Here is a 7,768-nt window from a genome sequence, read left to right as displayed (position 1 = left end):
TTTTTTTTTGAGATGGAGCCTTGCTCTCTCAACAGGCTAGAGTGCAGTGCTGTGATCTCAGCTTATTGCAACCTCTACCTCCCAGGTTCAAGTGATTCTCTGCCTCAGCCTCCTGAAGTAGCTGGGACGACAGGCACCTGCCACCACGCCCAGCTAATTTTTGTATTTTTAGTAGAGACAGGGTTTCACCATGTTGGCCAGTCTGGTCTCAACCTCCTGACCTCAAGTGACCCACCCTTCTCGGCCTCCCAAAGTGCTGGGATTACAGGTATGAGCCACCGCACCCAGCCTCATGCTGCATATTTTTATTCTCCTTGCAATCGAAGAATGGTTTTTAGATACTAACTTGTGACATATGAAATTCACATTTTAGTGTTCATAAAGTTTTATTGGAACACAGCCATACACATTCATTTACACGTTATCTATGTCTGCTTCTGTGCTATAATGGCAGAGTTAAGCAGTTTTGAGACTGTATGTGGCACTTCCATTGCTTTGGACTGCTGCTCTGTGCACTCCAGGTTGCAGTGATGTAGTTATAACGACAGCATTTCAAGTGCCTTCATACTGTGGCATTAAAAAAAACTGAGTACACACTCATCATCTCAAACAAAGAGAAAAGTGGACTCTGAATGTCATGCTTAAAGGTGCAGCAGAGGATGGATTTTCAAAATCGTATTAGATGGCAAAGAATGCATGATTATGTAAAAAAGACTATATACTAAATACAATATATACTGACACTATTAAACACTAGTGACAATATTCCCAATTCACAGGAAAGCTACGGTTTAAAAAGTCAGAAAATTTAAAGTGAAATCTCATCACAAAATATTTCTTCACAAAATAAAATGAGGCTTCAGTCAAAGTAAATTTCCAAGTGGCTAATTTATTGGCTAAGCAAGGAAAGCTGTTTATTGATGGTGAGTTAGTGAAATTATGTTTGAGTGCAGAAGCTAAAGAACTGTGTCCAGAGAAAATAAATGTAATATTGGACTTTTGTTGAGTATAGTGGTCCAAAAGTTGGGAATATTGAAAGCAACGTCACTAATCAACTGAAAAATAAGGTAAATGATGGAGTGGTTCTCTCTTTGGCTCTTGATTTGCTGACAAAATGTAACTGATACTACTTAAAAGTTATTGTTTATTCAAAGAGCCAAGTGTTGATTATTCAAGGAGTTTGAACTGCAGAAGTAGCCTCTATGTGTAGTCTACATGAAATAATCATAGGTGAGAATATTTTCAAAGCTGAGAAAACTCTAATTCAGCACAACCTGAAGCAGAATCTCATAATAAGATATGTTACTACTGGAATGGTAAAATACATATGGAATGGAAAAGATCTAGTTGGACAAATTTACCAAGTTTATGAAAATGTAAGGTATTTAATGTTTATGGTTATTTATTTTATTACTCATCAGCAGGTGATCTGAAGAAAATATTTCAATCTATCATATTACTGAACCAGTAGCACTAATGATGAACTTCTCTCTTATGAACTCTGGTTTAAGTTCAAGTTCCATGAATTTTTGTCAGAAATCTTGTCTTGCTCTACCACACAGCATTTTGACGGGCTAATACTGGTAAAGTTTTATTGTGATTTGTTGTGCTCAAGGCAAAGATGGAATTTTTTTCTGCATGAGAACTGCTCTCAGTTACTATTACCAAACAATAAATAGCTTGGAAAATTAGTGTTTCCTGCAGACTTGATAATGTTTCTTAATGAACCCATCCTAAAACAACAAAGCAAAAAACACTTATATATGAAACTTACACTGTGGTAAAGCCATTTCAACAATAACATTCGTATCACATGTAATGTCAAGCTGTTTTATATACTTCATGTGCTGACAAAGTAATGAGAGCTCCATTCCCAGGCAAATTTGTAACACATACATTTTCTGAGCTCAAACTACAATTCCAGAAGTGTTTTGCAGACCCCAGTGTAAGCACAAAATAAATTTCCTTATTTCAAAATCCATTTAACTGTGCAACTGAGGAGCTTCCATCTAACTCTCAACTGGAAGTGATATCTCCGCAGTGGTAATATGCCAAAAGGTAAATATTAAAATCATCTGGCTAGGTGTGGTGGCTCACACCTATAATCTCAGCACTTTGGGAGGCCGAGGTAGGAGGATCACTTGAGCCTAGCAGTTCAAGACCAGCTTGGGCAACAGAGTGAGACCCCATCTTCATAAAAAATTAAAGGATAAAAAATCGCCGGGCGTGGTGGCTCACACCTGTAATCCCAGCACTTTGGGAGGCCGAGGTAGGCGGATCATGAGGTCAGGAGATGGATACCATACTGGCTAATACGGTGAAACCCCGCCTCTACTGAAAATACAAAAAATTAGCTGGGTGTGGTGGCAGGCGCCTGTAGTCCCAGCTACTCGGGAGAATGGCGTGAACTCGGGAGGCGAAGCTTGCAGTGAGCAGAGATCGCGCCATTGCACTCCAGCCTGGGTGACAGAGCAAGACTCCATCTGAAAAAAAACCAAAAACAACAACAAAAAAAAACCCATAAAAAATCTAACAAAATTCTGTAGATACCTTCTAAAAGATGCATACACTTCACTAAAATCATACACTTGTGGATTGCTTAAGATAGTAATACCTATATGTATGAAAAGATACTTTCAAATATTAAATATTTAAGTTAGCCATAAATGAACATTTGCAAATGACTAATAAGGAAGACTAGCTATGAATCCCAATTAAGCAAAATGTTATCCTCAAAAGACTGTCATTCTTCTCATTAGTAAACCGATCTCACAAAACACTGTACTCAATTATTGTTATTTTGAATTTTGAATTTTACCAGGAAAAACTGAGAATTTTGTTTCTCTCTTTTTTTGTGTAAGTAACAATATGCTCAATTTTGCTTTTTGATCTGCAAAGCCTAAAATATTATACTATCTGGCCTTTTACAAAAAAAGTATGCCAACTCCTGTTCTAGGTAATATATAAACTTAGCCAAAAATTCTTATTTGTCATTCACTATTTGTACGAGTTTAAGGAAACCAGAATATTGGCAGACATTCCACACATACTCATCAATTAACACTGCACACAACAAAAACAATGGTAGTCAACAATCTAAAATACAGGGAGACTACAAACAAAAATGTTCATCCTGATTCTTTCCCTTACAACCCCAGATTTCCCTTACGTTCCCCACAAACACAAGTAAATTCCATGAACATATGGGCTACTGACTGAATGTTCCCCTCAAATTCACATGTTGAAATCCTAAACCCCAACATGTGAATGTCCCCCTCAAATTCACATGTTGAAATCCTAAACCCCAAGATAAATATATTAGGAGGTAGGGCCTTTGGTCATAAGGATTGGGCCCTCATGAATGAGATTAACGCCTTTATATAACAGTCCCCAGAGAGTTCCTTTGTCCTTTTGCCATGTGAGGTTAAAGTGAGAAGACAGCTGTCTATGAGGAATTGGGCTCTCAACAGATATCAAACCTGCTGGCACCCTGATCTTGGATTTTCCAGTCTCCAGAACTGTGAAAGATATGTTTTTGTTGTTTATAAGCCACCTAGTTTGTGATATTCTATTATAGCAGCCTGAACAGACTAGGACAATATGAAAATTTGACTTATGGAAAAAGGGTAGTCTATATTGGTACTATGACTTAACCCCACATACACCCACACACAACCCCTGAAGTGCCAGAATGTTCACAAATCAATTCTAAAGAGAAAAGTAAGTCAAGTCTTACTCCAGATATAAAAACACAAAGAAGCCTGTCTTGTCAAACCCTGCCTGCTTGCTAAGCCTAAATAGATTTTAGTCTAGACATGGGCATACCTAGATCTCCACTGTTTTCCTTAGATCATTATTCTTAGAACTATCCTATCATTGTTTAATTAAGATGAGCATGTCAAGAACCGTGGTGGTGGTGGAGGGGACGAGATCATAATATTTTTGGAGTTGCTTAATCTCATAATTGAGATTGCTTAATTGTAGTAAGATTATACTATATACATTTCTGACAAATGCTTACTTTATAATACTTGAAACTTTGACACTTAAATAAAACCCGCACAAAAAACAGGCAGTAAAAAATACAAAACAAAACAAAACAAACATGAAAAGGAAGCCAAGTTTTCCCACATGAATCTCAAGTAATACAACTTGGTATTGGAAATGGTAAAGGCAGCTGATTTTAAAATATAGAAGAGCACAAAGGAAAAAAAAAGCCATAATTTCTCAAATTTGCTAAGAACATTTAACCAATGTTCTTAATAAAGCAGTTAGTAGTTCGAACGCTAATGCATGAAAGTTAAGACAAAATTCACTTGTGTAGGATACGTAAATAGTTCTGAAAATAGCTGCAGGGTTAAAAGGCTTGAAAAATATAAATCTTCCAAAGAAGGCAAAGATATCTGGTTAAGTTCTGACATGTGAAGGACATGAATCAAAGAAAAGAGAAAACTCACATGCCAAGGACGGTTACAGCAGTGGCACAAAGTCTTAATAATAGTATCAGGGGGCTGGGTGCAGTGGCTCACACCTGTAATCCCTGCACTCTGGGAGGCCGAGGCAGGTGGATCACCTAAGGTCAGGAGTTTGAGACCAGCCTGGTCAACATGGTGAAACCCTGTCTCTACTAGAAAAAAAATAAAATTAAAATAAAAGAGCTTGGTGGGGTGGCCCATGCGTGTAATCCCAGCTACTTGGGAGGCTGAGGCAGGAGAATCACTTGAACCTGGGAGATGGGGGTTGCAGTGAGCCGAGATCGTGCCACTGAACTCCAGCCTGGGCGACAAGAACGAAACTCCGTCTCAAAGGAAAAAAAAAAGTTATCAGGGAGGTAAAAGCCCAGAAGGAACAGAAACTTGCAAAAATATGCGAAAGATTTAAAACACTGAATGTGAAGCAAGAAAGGGGTCTTGTACTGAGTATGGAGGGGGATGTATCAGATACCTTAACAGAAGACGGAAGAGTCACTCAACTTCCATTTTGTTTCTATTTTATTCAACAATGAGAATCATCTAACTGGAAAGAGTGGAAAAAATAACTTTTCAAAGAAAATCAAAAGCCAACAATGCATAATTTCTAATGACAATCTTTTTGAGATGTCATAGAGAACAGGAGAGATGCTAAATGATCCAATCTTCAAAAAAAGTGAGATCTATAAACTACAGAGCAGTAAAATCTAACAATACATCTAGGGGAAAATTCTGCAAATACATTATCAGATAAACTGCAAACATGTAGAAGACAGTATGTTCACTAGAAGTGGAGTGCACTGCTGGTAAACTTAAAAAAATACAAAAAAACCCCAAAAAGATTAACCTTATTTGCATTACATAGGGATGGTTCTAAACCTTGGCTCGCACATTAGAATTACTTAGGGAGCTTTCTCTGGGGTTGGTCAGACATGGATATTTTTTAAATTCCACAGGTAATTCTATTTTGAAAGTCAGGGATGAGAATCTCTTTGACAGGTACATCAGGATAACATTGCTGACTTACTGACTTGATTTCTGCACAGGATCTGAGGTTTTTCTTCCTATTATGAAGAAATATAGATCAGTGTAATAGGAATTATCTGGAAATCTTGTTAAAACACAGATTCTGATTCAGTAGATTGGGGTAGGGCCTGAGATTCTGCATTTTTATTAAGCTTCCAGGTGATGTTGATGCTGAACCTAGAATCATACACTCTTTTGAGTAGTAAGGAGCTTGATGACAATACAATTAAACGGATTCACAGTTGCTGAATACCACCCTCGAAGATTATGAAGCAATGTTAACTTGCAAACAGCCCTGTAAACTTTAGCGTTTTTAAATGAACCAATTGGATGAATCTGCCCAAGACATGGTAAACAGATCCATAAACAACTCGAAGCTGTGAGTTAGCACAGAAGATATATATGATAAAAAATATGCTGAATTATCAGTGGATTCCTAGGATGGGCTGAAATAAAAACAATGGTAAATATCCTACCTCAGACACTTTATGAAGGGCCCATAGTAAAAGTATACAGTCGGGGAAGAACCTGTCTTGGCAGTTCACATGAAAGATACTTCAAGTTTTTGGTTAACACAAGCTCAATAAAAAGCCTGTCTGACCTGGCTACAAAACCTATGAGAATCACAAGTTGATTTCATAGACCATGGTGTTCAAATAAAAGCAGGTAACAGCCCCACTGAAACTTGCTGTTCAGAGTACATGTGGAAGGCCGGACATGGTGGCTCACGCCTGTAATCCCAGCACCTTGGGAGGCAGAGTTGGGCGGATCATTTGAAGTCAGGAGTTTGAGACTAGCCTGACCAACACGGCAAAACCCCGTCTCTACTAAAAAAAATACCAAAAAAATTAGCTGGGCATGGTGATGCATGCCTGTAGTCCCAGCTACTCGGCAGGTTGAGGCAGGAGAATCGCTTGAACCTGGGAGGCAGAGGTTGCTGTGGGCCAAGATCGCATCACTGTACTCCAGCCTGGGCAACAGAGCAAGATCCCATCTCAAAAACAAAAGCAGACTACATGTAGAGTAAGTGAAACACCAGTGAGAAGCCTGGGAGCATCACAAAAGAAATGGATGAATTACCTGGAGGTACTTAGCCTGCAGAAAGACTAAAAATGGACACAATTACCATCTTCAAATATTTAGAGAGGAATAACATGAAAGAGAGCGCAACCACAGGGTTAAATTAGAGTCAATAGTTAAAGACATGTGGAAGCAAATAATTCTTCCTTTCAGTAAAACAATCTAACAAAATTGTCAAAAAAAGAGAGATGTTATCAGTCTCTTGAAGCAAGCAAACTGTCTCCAGAGATAATCAAGCAGAAGCTGGATATTAAAAAAAGGATTCGTTATTAGGTGAGAGCCAGAAGAGACTGATTCCAAAAGACCATTTGGACTAAAATGCTATTCAGGGTAATGAAGTCTCTTGGTCTTCTATTCTGGGCTTAGGGTCATAGTAAGCTACATACTCCAATGACACAAAATTACAACATTTTCTTGGCAACACCAATCCACTTAGGTTGCCTCTACCCCATACTCCCCTTCCCCAACATACCTTGTGCTTTACTACTGTCACAATGTACTGCTATTCCCCTCAGCCCCCTCTTAGCCTCTCCCTATTTCACCTACCCTTCAAGATCCAATGAGATATTCCCTCCTAAGGAGCTATTACTATCTCAGCTAGCAATTTTTCCATCCATCTCTGCATATAGCACTTGTCTATGCTACTAGAGTGGCACTTCCTGCCTTCCATAATGTTTTATATTTTTGAAGTGTATGTGTCTTCTCTTCCCAAGTAATTTCTTTTAGGGAATGAACCAGAATTACAGTCCCTTAAAAACTGCCAAATGCCACTAGCACAGTGCCTTGCATATTGTGGATATTTAAATGACTGAAAGTAATCCAATGTGAACACTGAGTTCATTTCCCTTAGTAATCTGTCTGAAACAGCACGGTCCAAAAGAGATACAATTTGAACCATATATGTAATTTTAAAATGTCAAGCAGCTGCTTTAAGAGTAAAACATGTGAAATTAATCTTAGTAATGTATCTTATTGACTCAACATAACCAAAAAAAATCATTTCAGCTGACTGCAGTGGCTCACTGTAATCCCACCACTTTGGGAGGCCGAGGCAGGCTGATCACAAGGTCAGGAGTTCTGAGACCAGCCTGGCCAATATAGTGAAACCCCGTCTCTACTAAAAATACAAAAATTATCCGGACCTGGTAGCAGGCGCCTATAGTCCCAGCTACTCCTACTCTGGAGGCTAAGGC

The sequence above is a fragment of the Rhinopithecus bieti genome, unplaced genomic scaffold, assembly GCF_001698545.2.
Source record: "Rhinopithecus bieti isolate Rb0 unplaced genomic scaffold, ASM169854v2 scaffold_46318, whole genome shotgun sequence".
Taxonomy (NCBI): domain Eukaryota; kingdom Metazoa; phylum Chordata; class Mammalia; order Primates; family Cercopithecidae; genus Rhinopithecus; species Rhinopithecus bieti.
This window is presented reverse-complemented; position numbering follows the sequence as displayed.